Genomic DNA, 18047 nt, shown 5'->3' on the forward strand with positions numbered 1-18047 from the left:
ATCCAATTCACAGAAAGTATTTTCTTCAGTTATGTAGGCAGATTCAGATTCTTCAAAATACAGATCCAAAATGGAAAAAGGTTATACAAATTCTTCAAGAAAATCCAGCCCACAAGTTGTCCAAGTTTTATAAAGTTCATAACCAAGTGCTATTTCATAAGACGTCTGAGTCATCTGAGAGGTGGTGTGTTTGCATCCCTCGAAATTTCATTGAACATCTTCTGTGGTACACTCACATTTCATGGGGTCACTACGGACCAGAAAAATGTAAAAGGAAAATCTCGACTTACTGTTATGTTCCGAATCTACACCAGAGAATTCATAAATTATTGAGAAACTGTGTCATCTGTCAAAAGGCAAAATCCTTAAACATTTCCACTTCAATTCCACTAAATCCAATAGTTACTGAAAGGCCAAACCAGCTTCTTAGTATTGATTTAGCAGGTCCACTACCCACCGGTAGGGGAGGCGCTAAATACTTAGTAGCAATCCTGGACAATTTTTCTAAGCACATAAGACTGTACGCAGTAAAATCTTCTTGTGCAAATCCAATAATTCGTCGCATTGAAAATGATTATTTCCCACGATTCGGGGTTCCAGAATCAATTTTGTCTGATAATGCTTCAAATTTCACATCACGCCCGTGGCGTGCATTTCTTGCTCGCCATAGAATCAAACAAATTTTGATATCCCTGTTTCGACCGCAATCGAATCCGACAGAAAGAATCTTCAAAGAATTTAACAGATTTATAAGGACGTACATTCCGAATAAGCAATCTAAGTGGGTAGACTTCGTAACACCATTCGAACAGATTGTAAACCACCTTCCTCATCTGTCGACCGGATTCACGCCACATGAGTTAATGTCAAGATCAAAAGAGAGGAATGAATGGATAGACCCCCTTCCAAAGTTACAAGACAACGAATTGGACCTAGACGCAAAAATCAGGCAAGCTCTCATATCATTGACAACGTATGCTAACCTCCGAAAAAAGGCATTTGATAAGAAGGTAAACAGAGTTATAGATTTCAAAGAAGGAGAAAAGGTATTAGTCAGGACTCACTTTAAACCATCCCTGTTGTTAAAGAAGAATCGTAAGTGGCAACACATTTATGAAGGTCCCTTTGTGATAATGAGGAAACCACACATTGGTAGCTATTTGTTATCTGACCCTGCCACGAATAAAATCAAAGGATTGTTCCACCATCAAGATTTAAGAAAATTTTATAACGCCAGGAATTAAGTTAATTTAAGCTGTAAGAAAATTCTAAGGTATTGGAGACCAGGATTAACCAATGAGTAACAAGAACGGAACTGAACTGACTACGGACGTTAGCCGGTGCTAAAAGGAAACCTTATGTATCAAAACAACGTGTCTGGAAAATAAAATACAGAATAAGTTGTAGACAAGTATTTACATGAATAATCTTTATGTAAACAGGAGGACATGTCCTAGAGGCGATTTTCAATTTTAGTTATAAGTTAGTATGTAAGGAAAATGATGTACTCGAGAGGTATTAATTAGCCCCGAGGTACTAAAATGAGGAAAGAGGAAGGAGCGAATAATGCACTTCTCTCGCTAAATAGTAATTTGAGAATGAGCAGGAAGGAGCGAATAATGCACTTCTCTCACTAAATAGTAATATGAAAATGATGATTATATGTGCTTAGTATTAGTAAGTGAAATTTAATCTAGGACAAATTAATGGCCTGTTTTAAAAGGAAATACTTAAACGTCCAGACAAAAGAGGTGACATAAATAAGGCACCACCTGTTAGCGTAAAACAGTCGGTAGATTTAACTTGTAAATTCCAGCACAGTGCTGTGCCAGCGATAAAATAACATCTCTTTGAAGTGAACAGATACCTAGGATTAAGCAGGAACAGATTGATAACGCAGTGCAATTGTTCTAAAAAGGCCTGACGTTAACCTTAAGTAAAAGCGTGATGGAATAAAAAGGAAGTTTATTATATAACGCAAAGTAAGATGAGTCCAGACTATAAACAAGCTGAGTAAAAGAACATATGAGTAACATGGTTTATTATGCCAACTTCACGGTACTATTGAGCATTAGCGATACTGCAAATTCACAAGCTAGCAGCACATATAATAAGGATCTCGCCCAAGCTTCACAGGTAGCGACAGCAGAAAAAAAAAACAACACTCTAGTGAGAGGCTTAGATATACAAATGATAATTAATACCCAAATGCGTAATGCATAAACTTGACTTAGTCTAAGAAATGAGCAAAGAGTAGTAAGCAAGCTGCAGCAAGATACATATTAGATATACATGCTTGAAGTGATAGATTTTATTTTAAGTGTGCACTGCAATATTTATTGTTTTCTCTGTGATTATGTGATTATTGAATCCCTTTCCTAAGTGCAAATCCTTTAAGATCCTTGATCCTATCCACTCCTCAGGATCAACTTGTAAAGATGCACGTGTGCTTAGGAAGTGAGGCACTACTTATAAAAATGAGTAGGTTCGCGACGCGCATATTGCTTTTGTAATGCGCAAGGTAAATTAAATTTTCGACCTGGTTGAGGAGTAATTTAAATTCTGTCGACGATCAGCGAGTAGACCCGCTTTTCCCACCTTTCTTTTTTCGACTGTTTGTATTTCTACACGAAACTCAGAGGCGGAATTGCTATTTTCAAATCTGTCCTCGAACTTTCTTTAAAGACAAGCACATACGAGAAAAACTTTTGACACTAAACAAGACGAGCACTAAAAAAAAAAAAAGTATTGGTCCTACAAAATGAATAAGCAAGCGTGATAAAGATTACTATGAATGAAATTAATTTGTAAAGGAGATTGGAATGGAGTTGGTCAAAGAAAAAGTACTTAAATAAAAAAAAGACTAATTAAGAAACAATTGTTTTGATTCAAAGTGGTCAATTAGATTATTTCTCGATTTAAATGAACTCTTGTAAATATTAGTATGTAAATCAACTTGTAAACACCGTGTGATGTTATGACGCGAGAATTTCTGTTAATACACCGTTCACGCAGACGCTCACCACAGTGCAAGTGAAGTTTTAAAGTTCGACGATTGTCAGTGGCAGTATTCTACTGCACCATATGTGTGAACAATTTCGTTGATGTGTGCAGTGTGTAATAATCAGTGTCATTCCACACATGCAGTTGCAGCGGTAGCTACCACTTACCTGTGAATCCGTAACTGGATAGTGGACAGGAAGTGATGTGAGGCAGTTTCGGTGGCAGAAGCTCCCTCCAGCAATCTAAAAAGCACAAAGCCACGATCCGCCGAACAAAAGCGACGCACGGCACCTCAAGCGCGAAATCAACGCTCTGCAAGAAAGCTCCGGTCACGTGCGCGCGCACAGACTGAATTTCAAGATTGCTCGCAACAGTGGAGGCGGACAGCCACCACGTGACGAAATAATGTAAACGTTCAACCGACAACACAGTTGCTGTGCGCTACATTCTGTAGCAAAAACATTCACACCCAGTACTGAAAACATTTAGTATGTATCATAAACCTTCCGAGAGACTCTAAAATAGAGAAGTTAACGTAATTATTATAATGACTGATTGTACACAGAGACAAGTCACAAGGTCACCTCTGAACACTGTTGAAATGTAAACTTTGACGAGAGGTCACGATACGAATGAAAATAAGCACACGAAAATACGTCAAAGGATCCGATCCTTCCTATATCCCATCCCACATGTATATAAAATTAGTTTTGTAAGCTATTCTAATATAAGACATTTTATCTGTTTCATATGTGAAATAATTCGGAGAGCCACACTCGAGCCCTGAAAGTGAAAGATATGGACTTCCTTTTCGAAGCCATCACCAGTGGCCGCTCTACAATCCAAGTCTATCATAAATAGTGTATGTGCGACGAAAATAAATGTATAATTAAATGCGACGACGGACAAGGCAATCAATCGACAAGACGATGACAATATAATGAATACTGTCAAAACTGAAAGTTGTGTACCAGTTGTGATAGTCAAATTACTTTTGCAACGATGAAAAATGAAGTGTGACTCTATTTCCTTATAAATCTTGTAAATATGTGTACTTATAGCCTTAATTTTAAGAATCATCAAGATAGACTGAATCCATACAAACACTGATAGACATACAGAACAAATTCACAATGATCCACAGTCAGTAATTACAAATTGAAACGTTAATTCTTTTATTATGGAATGAATATAAAATGAAACTTTTAATAACCTGTATGTTACACTCGAAAATTACAAATATTCCAATGTGCATGAGGATGAAAGTAATACCTTCGGTATTCCTTCCCTCCTCATGGGAGGCAGTGTAATATTAGTAATTTTCGCCTCACAAACATTAATATACGCTCAATAGTAAACGCCTGATGGCCTAAAGTTATCGAAAAATTGTAAAGTAAAAGAAATGAATCATCGCATAGCAGCGACAGAATCTATTATTCTTTATCTTTGCCCTTCTTGCGCGGTGCCAGTAAATCTCTATGTACATGTATCGATTAATGGTATAAAAAAAAGAATTCTGTTGTTTCAAGACAAATGAGGCTTTTCGCGCCTCACCTTTTACTGATTGTATTCCATGAGAGGCGGACGCGGACTTGCTGCGTTCCGCAACTGTATTTTATATTTTATGTGAAAATATTTAGTGAATATGCTAATTGTTATTTTTTTCCAATCAGAAAACATGTAGTTTCTTGTAACTGATATCGAACAGACAGCGTCAAGAGGACATTTTGACTGTTATGTATAAAGTATTTAACCACAATGGTCATCTATTGTAATTTAATATGAAAAGGTACGTAGCATTAAAAAAAACGTGTGTTAAAGATAAGTGTGCTTATTTTCGTAAATTAACCTTGATGAGTCCATCTCCTTATTTACTTAACTGTCAATTATTTTGTGTTACTTCATCATCAGAAATTACGATCACGCTGATGGGCCGAACGCAGCATGAGGCAGAAGGAACATTATCGTTTTCCTATTATTTCTGAACCAACTTTTTTTAATTGTGTAGTGTTGCATTTCTTTTAAAGTCTATAAATCTTCTGGTCCCTTAGTATTGATCCGCGTATGACTACATCGCGACTATAAAAATGCACAGAAATGATAATGTTTCTTCCGAGCGATCTCAAATATATATATCAATATGCTGCTCTTATTCAGGTATTTAATGGTCAACGTATGTTATTATAATAGCGTAATAAATCCCTGATTCTGTTGCCAAGTGGCCCACCAAAATATTCACTTTTTCGACACTAAAAAAAAAGTAACAATTCTTTTTATTTTTGTCCCCCAAGAGCAACGCTACAACCTGAAGTGAAGCATCGGAATCTATAATTGTTGTCACAGGAATGGTTAAAAACATAGTCAGTATGAAGAGTCAGTCTTCTTGTACTTAAGTCGGCATTGTGCCATTTGTATTTAATTCCGATGCAATTTCTGTGTTTCATCGTCAATAAGAAGGTCCAAGGGATACAGTAAACCTGGACTGAAGCATCGGAATCTATAACTAGTGTCACAGAGACGGTTCAAATCATAGACAGTAAGCTGAGTCAGTATTCTTGTACTTAAGTCGGCATTGTGCTTTTTGTATTTAATTCCGACGCGATTTCTGTGTTTTATCGTCAATAAGACGGTCAGAGGGATACAGTAAACCTGAAGTGAAGCATCGGAATCTGTAACTAGAGTCACAGGAATGGTTCAAAACATAGACAGTAAGATGAGTCAGTCTTCTTGCACTTAAGTCGGCTTTGTGCCTTTTGTATTTCATTCCGATGCAATTTCTGTGTTTCATCGTCAATAAGAAGGTCCAAGGGATACAGTAAACCTGGAGTGAAGCACCGGAATCTATAACTAGTGTCACAGGAATGGTTCAAAGCATAGACTGTCAGAAGAGTCAGTCTTCTTGTACTTTAGTCGGCATTGTGCCTTTTGTATTTAATTCCGAAGCAATTTCTGTGTTTCATCGTCAATAAGAAGGTCAGAGGGATACAGTAATCCTGAAGTTAAGCATCGGAATCTATGACTAGTGTCACAGGAATGGTTCAAATCATAGTCAGTAAGAAGAGTCAGTCTTCTTGTACTTAAGTCGGTATTGTGACTTTCGTATTTAATTAAGATGCAATTTCTGTGTTTCATCGTCAATAAGAAGGTCCAACGGATACGGTAAACCTGAAGTGAAGCATCGGAATCTATGACTAGTGTCACAGGAATGGTTCAAAACATAGACAGTAGGAAGAGACAGTCTTCTTGTACTTAAGTCAGCATTGTGCCTATTGTATTTAATTCCGATGCAATTTTTGTGTTTCATCGTCAATAAGAAGGTCCAAGGGATACAGTAAACCTGGAGTGAAGCATCGGAATCTATAACTAGTGTCACAGGGATGGTCAAAACATAGACAGTAAGAAGAGTCAGTCTTCTTGTACTTAAGTCGGCATTGTGCCTTTTGTATTTAATTCCGATGCAATTTCTGTGTTTCATCGTCAATAAGAAGGTCCAAGGGATACAGTAAACGAGGGGTGATCATCGGAGTCTATAACTAGTGTCACAGGAATGGTTGAAAACATAGACAGTAAAAAGAGTCAGGCTTCTTGTACTTAAGTCGGCATTGTGACTTTTGTATTTAATTCTGATGCAATTTCTGTGTTTCATCGTCAATAAGAAGGTCAGATGGATACAGTAAACCTGAAGTGAAGCATCGGAGTCTATAACTAGTGTCACAGGAATGGTCAAAACATAGACAGTAGGAAGAGACAGTCTTCTTGTACTTATGTCGGCATTGTGCTTATCGTATTTAATTCCGATGCAATTTCTGTGTTTCATCGTCTATAAGAAGGTCAGAGGGATACAGTAAACCTGTAGTGAAGCATCGGAATCTATAGCTAGTGTCACAGGAATGGTTCAAACATAGTCAGTAAGAAGAGTCAGACTTCTATTACTTAAGTCGGCATCTTACCTTTTGTATTTAATTCCGATGCAATTTCTGTGTTTCATCGTCAATAAGAAGGTCCAAGGGATACAGTAAACCTGGAGTGAAGCATCGGAGTCTATAACTAGTGTCACAGGAATGGTTCAAAGCGTAGTCAGTAAACAGAGTCAGTCTTCCTGTAGTTAAGTCGGCATTGTGCCTTTTGTATTTAATTCCGATGCAATTTCTGTGTTTCATCGTCAATAAGAAGTTCCAATTGATACAGTAAACCTGAAGTGAAGCATCAGAATCTATAACTAGTGCCACAGGAATGGTTCAAAACATAGTCAGTAAGAAGAGTCAGTCTTCTTGTACTTAAGTCGGCATTGTGCCTTTTGTATTTAATTCCGATGAATTTCTGTGTTTAATCGTCAATACGAAGGTCCAAGGGATACAGTAGACCTGAATTGAAGCATCGGAATCTATAACTAGTGTCACAGGAATGGTGCAAAACATAGACAGTAGGAAGAGTCAGTCTTCTTGTACTTAAGTCGGCATTGTGAATTTTGTATTTAATTCCGATGCAATTTCCGTCTTTCATCGTCAATAAGAAGGTCAGAGGGATACAGTAAACCTGAAGTGAAGCATCGGAATCTATAACTAGAGTCACAGAAATGGTTCAAAACATAGACAGTAAGAAGAGTCAGTCTTCTTGTACTTAAGTCGGCATTGTGCCTTTTGTACTTATTTCCGAAGCAATTTCTGTGTTTCATCGTCGATAAGAAGGTCCAAGGGATACAGTAATCCTGAAGTTAAGCATCGGAATCTATGACTAGTGTCACAGGAATTGTTCAAAACATAGTCACTAAGAAGAGTCAGTCTTCTTGTACTTATGTCTGTATTCAGCCTGTTGTGTTTAACTCCGAAGCAATTTCTGTGTTTCATCGTCAATAAGAAGGTCCAAGGGATACAGTAAACTTGAAGTGAAGCATCGGAATCTATAACTAGTGTCACAGGAATGGTACAAAGCATAGTCAGTAAGAAGAGTCAGTCTTCTTGTACTTAAGTAATCATTGTGCATTTTCTATTTAATTTTGATGCAATTTCTGTGTTTCATCGTTAATAAGAAGGTCCAAGGCATACAGTAAACCTGGAGCGAAGCATCGGAATCTATACCTCGTGTCACAGGAATGGTTGAAAACATAGACAGTAAGAAGAGTCAGACTTCTTTTACTTAAGTCGGCATTATGGCATTTGTATTTAATTCCGATGCAATATCTGTGTTTCATCGTCAGTAAGAAGGTCCAAGGGATACAGTAAAACTGGAGTGAAGCATCGGAGTCGATAACTAGTGTCACAGGAATGGTTCAAAACATAGACAGTAGGAGGAGTCAGTCTTCTTGTACTTAATTCGGCTTTGTGCCTTTTGTATTTAATTCCGATGCAATTTCTGTGCTCATCGCCAAAGGGAAGGTCAGAGGGATACATTAAACCTGAAGTGAAGCATCGGAATCTATAATTGTTGTCACAGGAATGGTTAAAAACATAGTCAGTATGAGGAGTCAGTCTTCTTGTACTTAAGTCGGCATTGTGCCATTTGTATTTAATTCCGATGCAATTTCTGTGTTTCATCGTCAATAAGAAAGTCCAAGAGATACATTAAACCTGGAGTGAAGCATCGGAATCTATAACTAGTGTCACAGGGACGGTTCAAATCATAGACAGTAAGCTGAGTCAGTATTCTTGTACTTAAGTCGGCATTGTGCTTTTTGTATTTAATTCCGATGCGATTTCTGTGTTTTATCGTCAATAAGACGGTCAGAGGGATACAGTAATCCTGAAGTTAAGCATCGGAATCTATAACTAGTGTCACAGGAATGGTTCAAAGCATAGTCAGTAAGAAGAGTCAGTCTTCCTGTAGTTAAGTCGACATTTTGCTTTTGTATTTAATTCCGATGCAAATTCTGTGTTTCATCGTTAATAAGAAGGTCCAAGGGATACAGTAATCCAGGAGTGAAGCATCGGAGTCGATAACTAGTGTCACAGGAATGTTCAAAACATAGACAGTAGGAAGAGTCAGTCTTCTAGTACATAAGTCAGCATTGTGTCTTTTCTATTTAATTCCGATGCAATTTCTGTGTTTCATCGTCAATACGAAGGTCAGAGGGATACAGTAAACCTGAAGTGAAGCATCGGAATCTATAACTAGTGTCACAGGAACGGTTCAAAACATAGACAGTTGGAAGTGTCAGTCTTCTTGTACTTAAGTCGGCATTGTGCCTTTTGTATTTAATTCCAATGCAATTTCTGTGTTTCATCGTCAATAAGAAGGACCAAGGGATACAGTAAACCTGAAAAGAACCATCGGAATCTGTAACTAGTGTCACAGGAATGGTTCAAAACATTGTCAGTAAGAAGAGTCAATCTTCTTGTACTTAAGTCGGCATTGTGCCTTTTGTATTTAATTCAGATGCAATTTCTGTGTTTCATCGTCAATAAGAAGGTCAAAGGGATACAGAAAACCGGAAATGAAGCATCGAAATCTATAACTAGAGTCACAGGAATGGTTCAAAACATAGACAGTAAGATGAGTCAGTCTTCTTGCACTTAAGTCGGCATTGTGCCTTTTGTATTTCATTCCGATGCAATTTCTGTGTTTCATCGTCAATAAGAAGGTCCAAGGGATACAGTAAACCTGGAGTGAAGCACCGGAAACTATAACTAGTGTCACAGGATTGGTTCAAACATAGACTGTCAGAAGAGTCAGTCTTCTTGTACTTTAGTCGGCATTGTGCCTTTTGTATTTAATTCCGAAGCAATTTCTGTGTTTCATCGTCAATAAGAGGGTCAGAGGGAAACAGTAATCCTGAAGTTAAGCATCGGAATCTATGACTAGTGTCACAGGAATGGTTCAAATCATAGTCAGTAAGAAGAGACAGTCTCCTTGTACTTAAGTCGGTATTGTGACTTTTGTATTTAATGAAGATGCAATTTCTGTGTTTCATCGTCAATAAGAAGGTCCAAAGGATACAGCAAACCTGAAGTGAGCCATCGGAATCTATGACTAGTGTCACAGGAATGGTTCAAAACATAGACAGTAGGAAGAGTCAGTCTTCTTGTACTTAAGTCGGCATTGTGCCTTTTGTATTTAATTCCGATGAATTTCTGTGTTTAATCGTCAATACGAAGGTCCAAGGGATACAGTAGACCTGAATTGAAGCATCTGAATCTATAACTAGTGTCACAGGAATGGTTCAAAACATAGACGGTAGGAAGAGTCAGTTTTCTTGTACTTAAGTCGGCATTGTGAAACTTTGTATTTAATTCCGATGCAATTTCCGTCTTTCATCGTCAATAAGAAGGTCAGAGGGATACAGTAAACCTGAAGTGAAGCATCGGAATCTATAACTAGAGTCACAGAAATGGTTCAAAACATAGACAGTAAGAAGAGTCAGTCTTCTTGTACTTAAGTCGGCATTGTGCCTTTTGTATTTATTTCCGAAGCAATTTCTGTGTTTCATCGTCGATAAGAAGGTCCAAGGGATACAGTAATCCTGAAGTTAAGCATCGGAATCTATGACTAGTGTCACAGGAATTGTTCAAAACATAGTCACTAAGAAGAGTCAGTCTTCTTGTACTTATGTCTGTATTCAGCCTGTTGTGTTTAACTCCGAAGCAATTTCTGTGTTTCGTCGTCAATAAGAAGGTCCAAGGGATACAGTAAACTTGAAGTGAAGCATCGGAATCTATAACTAGTGTCACAGGAATGGTACAAAGCATAGTCAGTAAGAAGAGTCAGTCTTCTTGTACTTAAATCATCATTGTGCATCTTCTATTTAATTTTGATGCAATTTCTGTGTTTCATCGTTAATAAGAAGGTCCAAGGCATACAGTAAACCTGGAGCGAAGCATCGGAATCTATACCTCGTGTCACAGGAATGGTTGAAAACATAGACAGTTTGAAGAGTCAGACTTCTTTTACTTAAGTCGGCATTTCGGCATTTGTATTTAATTCCGATGCAATATCTGTGTTTCATCGTCAGTAAGAAGGTCTAAGGGATACAGTAAAACTGGAGTGAAGCATCGGAGTCGATAACTAGTGTCACAGGAATGGTTCAAAACATAGACAGTAGGAGGAGTCAGTCTTCTTGTACTTAATTCGGCTTTGTGCCTTTTGTATTTAATTCCGATGCAATTTCCGTGCTTCATCGTCAAAGGGAAGGTCAGAGGGATACAGTAAACCTGAAGTGAAGCATCGGAATCTATAACTAGTGTCACAGGGACGGTTCAAATCATAGACAGTAAGCTGAGTCAGTATTCTTTACTTAAGTCGGCATTGTGCTTTTTGTATTTAATTCCGATGCGATTTCTGTGTTTTATCGTCAATAAGACGGTCAGAGGGATACAGTAATCCTGAAGTTAAGCATCGGAATCTATAACTAGTGTCACAGGAATGGTTCAAAGCATAGTCAGTAAGAAGAGTCAGTCTTCCTGTAGTTAAGTCGACATTTTGCTTTTGTATTTAATTCCGATGCAAATTCTGTGTTTCATCGTCAATAAGAAGGTCCAAGGGATACAGTAATCCAGGAGTGAAGCATCGGAGTCGATAACTAGTGTCACAGGAATGTTCAAAACATAGACAGTAGGAAGAGTCAGTCTTCTAGTACTTAAGTCGGCATTGTGTCTTTTCTATTTAATTCCGATGCAATTTCTGTGTTTCATCGTCAATACGAAGGTCAGAGGGATACAGTAAACCTGAAGTGAAGCATCGGAATCTATAACTGGTGTCACAGGAACGGTTCAAAACGTAGACAGTTGGAAGAGTCAGTCTTCTTGTACTTAAGTCGGCATTGTGCCTTTTGTATTTAATTCCAATGCAATTTCTGTGTTTCATCGTCAATAAGAAGGACCAAGGGATACAGTAAACCTGAAAAGAACCATCGGAATCTGTAACTAGTGTCACAGGAATGGTTCAAAACATTGTCAGTAAGAAGAGTCAATCTTCTTGTACTTATGTCGGCATTGTGCCTTTTGTATTTAATTCCGATGCAATTTCTGAGTTTCATCGTCAATAAGAAGGTCCAAGGGATACAGTAAACCTGGGGTGATCATCGGAGTCTGTAACTAGTGTCACAGGAATGGTTGAAAACATAGACATTAAGAAGAGTCAGGCTTTTTGTACTTAAGTCGGCATTGTGCATTTTGTACTTAATTCCGATGCAATTTCTGTGTTTCATCGTCTATAAGAAGGTCAGAGGGATACAGTAAACCTGTAGTGAAGCATCGGAATCTATAGCTAGTGTCACAGGAATGGTTCAAACATAGTCAGTAAGAAGAGTCAGACTTCTATTACTTAAGTCGGCATCTTACCTTTTGTATTTAATTCCGATGCAATTTCTGTGTTTCATCGTCAATAAGAAGGTCCAAGGAATACAGTAAACCTAGAGTGAAGCATCGGAGTCTATAACTAGTGTCACAGGAATGGTTCAAAGCATAGACAGTAAGAAGAGTCAGTCTTCTTCTACTTAATTCGGCATTGTGCCTTTTGTATTTAATTCCGATGCAATTTCTGTGTTTCATCGTCAATAAGAAGGTCAGAGGGATACAGTAAACCTGATGTGAAGCATCGGAATCTATAACTAGTGTCACAGGAATGGTTCAAAACATAGTCAGTAAGAAGAGTCAGTCTTCTTGTACTTAAGTCGGTATTGTGCCTTTTGTATTTAATTCCGATGCAAATTCTGTGTTTCATCGTCAATAAAAAGGTCCAAGGGATACAGTAAACCTGGAGTGAAGCATCGGAATCTATAACTAGTGTCACAGGGACGGATCAAAACATAGACAGTAAGATGATTCAGTATTCTTGTACTTTAGTAGGCATTGTGCATTTTGTATTTAATTCCGATGCAATTTCTGTGTTTCATCGTCACTAAGAAGGTCGGTTGGATACAGTAATCCTGAAGTTAAGCATCGGAATCTATAACTAGTGTCACAGGTATGGTTCAAAACATAGTCAGAAAGAAGAGTCAGTTTTCTTGTAGTTAAGTCGGCATTGTGCCTTTTCTATTTAATTCCGATGCAATTTCTGTGTTTCATCGCCAATAAGAAGGTCAGAGAGTTACAGTAAACCTGAAGTGAAGCATCGGAATCTCTAGCTAGTGTGACAGGAATGGTTCAAAACATAGTCAGTATGAAGAGTCAGTCTTCTTGTACTTAAGTCGGCATTGTGCCTTTTGTGTTTAATTCCGATGCAATTTGTGTGTTTCATCGTCAAAATTAAGGGCTAGGGGATACAGTAAACCTGAAGTGAAGCATCGCAATCTATAACTAGTGTCACAGGAATGGTTCGAAACATAGACAGTAGGAAGTGTCAGTCTACTTGTACTTAAGTCGGTACTGTGCCTTTTCTATTTAATTTTGATGCAATTTCTGAGTTTCATTGTCATTAAGAAGGTCAGAGGGATACAGTAAACCTGAGGTGAAGCATCGAAATCTATAACTAGTGTCACAGGAATGGTTGAAAACATAGAGAGTTGGAAGATTCAGTCTTCTTGTACTTAAGTCGGCATTGTGCCTTTTGTATTTCATTCCGATGCAATTTCAGTGTTTCATCGTCCATAAGAAGGTCCGAGGGATACAGTAAACCTCAACTGAAGCATCGGAATAAAAAACTAGTGTCACAGGAATGGTTCAAAACATAGACAGTAGGAAGAGTCAGTCTTCTTGTACTTAAGTCGATATTGTGCCTTTTCTATTTAATTCCGATGCAATTTATGTGTTTCATTGTCAATAAGAGGGTCAGAGGGATACAGTAAACCTTAAGTGAAGCACAAGATTCTATAACTAGTGTCACAGGAATGGTTCAAAACACAGACAGTAAGAAGTGTCAGACTTCTATTACTTAAGTCGGCATCGTGCCTTTTGTATTTAATTCCGATGCAATTTCTGTGTTTCATCGTCAATAAAAAGGTCCAAGGGATACAGTAAACCTGGAGTGAAGCATCGGTGTCTATAACTAGTGTCACAGGAATGGTTCAAAAACATAGACAGTAAGAAGAGTCAGTCTTCTTCTACTTAATTCGTCATTGAGCCTTTTGTATTTAATTCCGATGCAATTTCTGTGTTTCATCGTCAATAAGAAGGTCACAGGGATACAGTAAACCTGAAGTGAAGCATCGGAATCTATAACTAGTGTCACAGGAACGGTTCAAAACATAGACAGTTGGAAGAGTCAGTCTTCTTGTACTTAAGTCGGCATTGTGCCTTTTGTATTTAATTCCAATGCAATTTCTGTGTTTCATCGTCAATAAGAAGGACCAAGGGATACAGTAAACCTGAAAAGAACCATCGGAATCTGTAACTAGTGTCACAGGAATGGTTCAAAACATTGTCAGTAAGAAGAGTCAATCTTCTTGTACTTAAGTCGGCATTGTGCCTTTTGTATTTAATTCAGATGCAATTTCTGTGTTTCATCGTCAATAAGAAGGTCAAAGGGATACAGAAAACCGGAAATGAAGCATCGAAATCTATAACTAGAGTCACAGGAATGGTTCAAAACATAGACAGTAAGATGAGTCAGTCTTCTTGCACTTAAGTCGGCATTGTGCCTTTTGTATTTCATTCCGATGCAATTTCTGTGTTTCATCGTCAATAAGAAGGTCCAAGGGATACAGTAAACCTGGAGTGAAGCACCGGAATCTATAACTAGTGTCACAGGAATGGTTCAAACGTAGACTGTCAGAAGAGTCAGTCTTCTCGTACTTTAGTCGGCATTGTGCCTTTTGTATTTAATTCCGAAGCAATTTCTGTGTTTCATCGTCAATAAGTGGGTCAGAAAGAAACAGTAATCCTGAAGTTAAGCATCGGAATCTATGACTAGTGTCACAGGATTGGTTCAAATCATAGTCAATAAGGAGAGACAGTCTCCTTGTACTTAAGTCGGTATTGTGACTTTTGTATTTAATGAAGATGCAATTTCTGTGTTTCATCGTCAATAAGAAGGTCCAAAGGATACAGCAAACCTGAAGTGAGGCATCGGAATCTATGACTAGTGTCACAGGAATGGTTCAAAACATAGACAGTAGGAAGAGTCAGTCTTCTTGTACTTAAGTCGGCATTGTGCCTTTTGTATTTAATTCCGATGAATTTCTGTGTTTAATCGTCAATACGAAGGTCCAAGGGATACAGTAGACCTGAATTGAAGCATCGGAATCTATAACTAGTGTCACAGGAATGGTTCAAAACATAGACAGTAGGAAGAGTCAGTTTTCTTGTACTTAAGTCGGCATTGTGAATTTTGTATTTAATTCCGATGCAATTTCCGTCTTTCATCGTCAATAAGAAGGTCAGAGGGATACAGTAAACCTGAAGTGAAGCATCGGAATCTATAACTAGAGTCACAGAAATGGTTCAAAACATAGACAGTAAGAAGAGTCAGTCTTCTTGTACTTAAGTCGGCATTGTGCCTTTTGTATTTATTTCCGAAGCAATTTCTGTGTTTCATCGTCGATAAGAAGGTCCAAGGGATACAGTAATCCTGAAGTTAAGCATCGGAATCTATGACTAGTGTCACAGGAATTGTTCAAAACATAGTCACTAAGAAGAGTCAGTCTTCTTGTACTTATGTCTGTATTCAGCCTGTTGTGTTTACCTCCGAAGCAATTTCTCTGTTTCATCGTCAATAAGAAGGTCCAAGGGATACAGTAAACTTGAAGTGAAGCATCGGAATCTATAACTAGTGTCACAGGAATGGTACAAAGCATAGTCAGTAAGAAGAGTCAGTCTTCTTGTACTTAAATCATCATTGTGCATCTTCTATTTAATTTTGATGCAATTTCTGTGTTTCATCGTTAATAAGAAGGTCCAAGGCATACAGTAAACCTGGAGCGAAGCATCGGAATCTATACCTCGTGTCACAGGAATGGTTGAAAACATAGACAGTTTGAAGAGTCAGACTTCTTTTACTTAAGTCGGCATTATGGCATTTGTATTTAATTCCGATGCAATATCTGTGTTTCATCGTCAGTAAGAAGGTCCAAGGGATACAGTAAAACTGGAGTGAAGCATCGGAGTCGATAACTAGTGTCACAGGAATGATTCAAAACATAGACAGTAGGAGGAGTCAGTCTTCTTGTACTTAATTCGGCTTTGTTCCTTTTGTATTTAATTCCGATGCAATTTCTGTGCTTCATCGTCAAAGGGAAGGTCAGAGGGATACAGTAAACCTGAAGTGAAGCATCGGAATCTATAATTGTTGTCACAGGAATGGTTAAAAACATAGTCAGTATGAAGAGTCAGTCTTCTTGTACTTAAGTCGGCATTGTGCCATTTGTATTTAATTCCGATGCAATTTCTGTGTTTCATCGTCAATAAGAAAGTCCAAGGGATACATTAAACCTGGAGTGAAGCATCGGAATCTATAACTAGTGTCACAGGGACGGTTCAAATCATAGACAGTAAGCTGAGTCAGTATTCTTGTACTTAAGTCGGCATTGTGCTTTTTGTATTTAATTCCGATGCGATTTCTGTGTTTTATCGTAATAAGACGGTCAGAGGGATACAGTAATCCTGAAGTTAAGCATCGGAATCTATAACTAGTGTCACAGGAATGGTTCAAAGCATAGTCAGTAAGAAGAGTCAGTCTTCCTGTAGTTAAGTCGACATTTTGCTTTTGTATTTAATTCCGATGCAAATTCTGTGTTTCATCGTCAATAAGAAGGTCCAAGGGATACAGTAATCCAGGAGTGAAGCATCGGAGTCGATAACTAGTGTCACAGGAATGTTCAAAACATAGACAGTAGGAAGAGTCAGTCTTCTAGTACTTAAGTCGGCATTGTGTCTTTTCTATTTAATTCCGATGCAATTTCTGTGTTTCATCGTCAATACGAAGGTCAGAGGGATACAGTAAACCTGAAGTGAAGCATCGGAATCTATAACTGGTGTCACAGGAACGGTTCAAAACATAGACAGTTGGAAGAGTCAGTCTTCTTGTACTTAAGTCGGCATTGTGCCTTTTGTATTTAATTCCAATGCAATTTCTGTGTTTCATCGTCAATAAGAAGGACCAAGGGATACAGTAAACCTGAAAAGAACCATCGGAATCTGTAACTAGTGTCACAGGAATGGTTCAAAACATTGTCAGTAAGAAGAGTCAATCTTCTTGTACTTAAGTCGGCATTGTGCCTTTTGTATTTAATTCAGATGCAATTTCTGTGTTTCATCGTCAATAAGAAGGTCCAAAGGATACAGCAAACCTGAAGTGAGGCATCGGAATCTATGACTAGTGTCACAGGAATGGTTCAAAACATAGACAGTAGGAAGAGACAGTCTTCTTGTACTTAAGTCGGCGTTGTGCCTATTGTATTTAATTCCGATGCAATTTTTGTGTTTCTTCGTCAATAAGAAGGTCCAAGGGATACAGTAAACTTGGAGTGAAGCATCGGAATCTATAACTAGTGTCACAGGGATGGTCAAAACATAGACAGTAAGAAAAGTCAGTCTTCTTGTACTTAAGTCGGCATTGTGCCTTTTGTATTTAATTCCGATGCAATTTCTGAGTTTCATCGTCAATAAGAAGGTCCAAGGGATACAGTAAACCTGGGGTGATCATCGGAGTCTGTAACTAGTGTCACAGGAATGGTTGAAAACATAGACATTAAGAAGAGTCAGGCTTTTTGTACTTAAGTCGGCATTGTGCATTTTGTACTTAATTCCGATGCAATTTCTGTGTTTCATCGTCTATAAGAAGGTCAGAGGGATACAGTAAACCTGTAGTGAAGCATCGGAATCTATAGCTAGTGTCACAGGAATGGTTCAAACATAGTCAGTAAGAAGAGTCAGACTTCTATTACTTAAGTCGGCATCTTACCTTTTGTATTTAATTCCGATGCAATTTCTGTGTTTCATCGTCAATAAGAAGGTCCAAGGAATACAGTAAACCTAGAGTGAAGCATCGGAGTCTATAACTAGTGTCACAGGAATGGTTCAAAGCATAGACAGTAAGAAGAGTCAGTCTTCTTCTACTTAATTCGGCATTGTGCCTTTTGTATTTAATTCCGATGCAATTTCTGTGTTTCATCGTCAATAAGAAGGTCAGAGGGATACAGTAAACCTGATGTGAAGCATCGGAATCTATAACTAGTG

Source organism: Schistocerca americana, chromosome 8 (assembly GCF_021461395.2).
Source record: "Schistocerca americana isolate TAMUIC-IGC-003095 chromosome 8, iqSchAmer2.1, whole genome shotgun sequence".
Taxonomy (NCBI): Eukaryota; Metazoa; Arthropoda; class Insecta; order Orthoptera; family Acrididae; genus Schistocerca; species Schistocerca americana.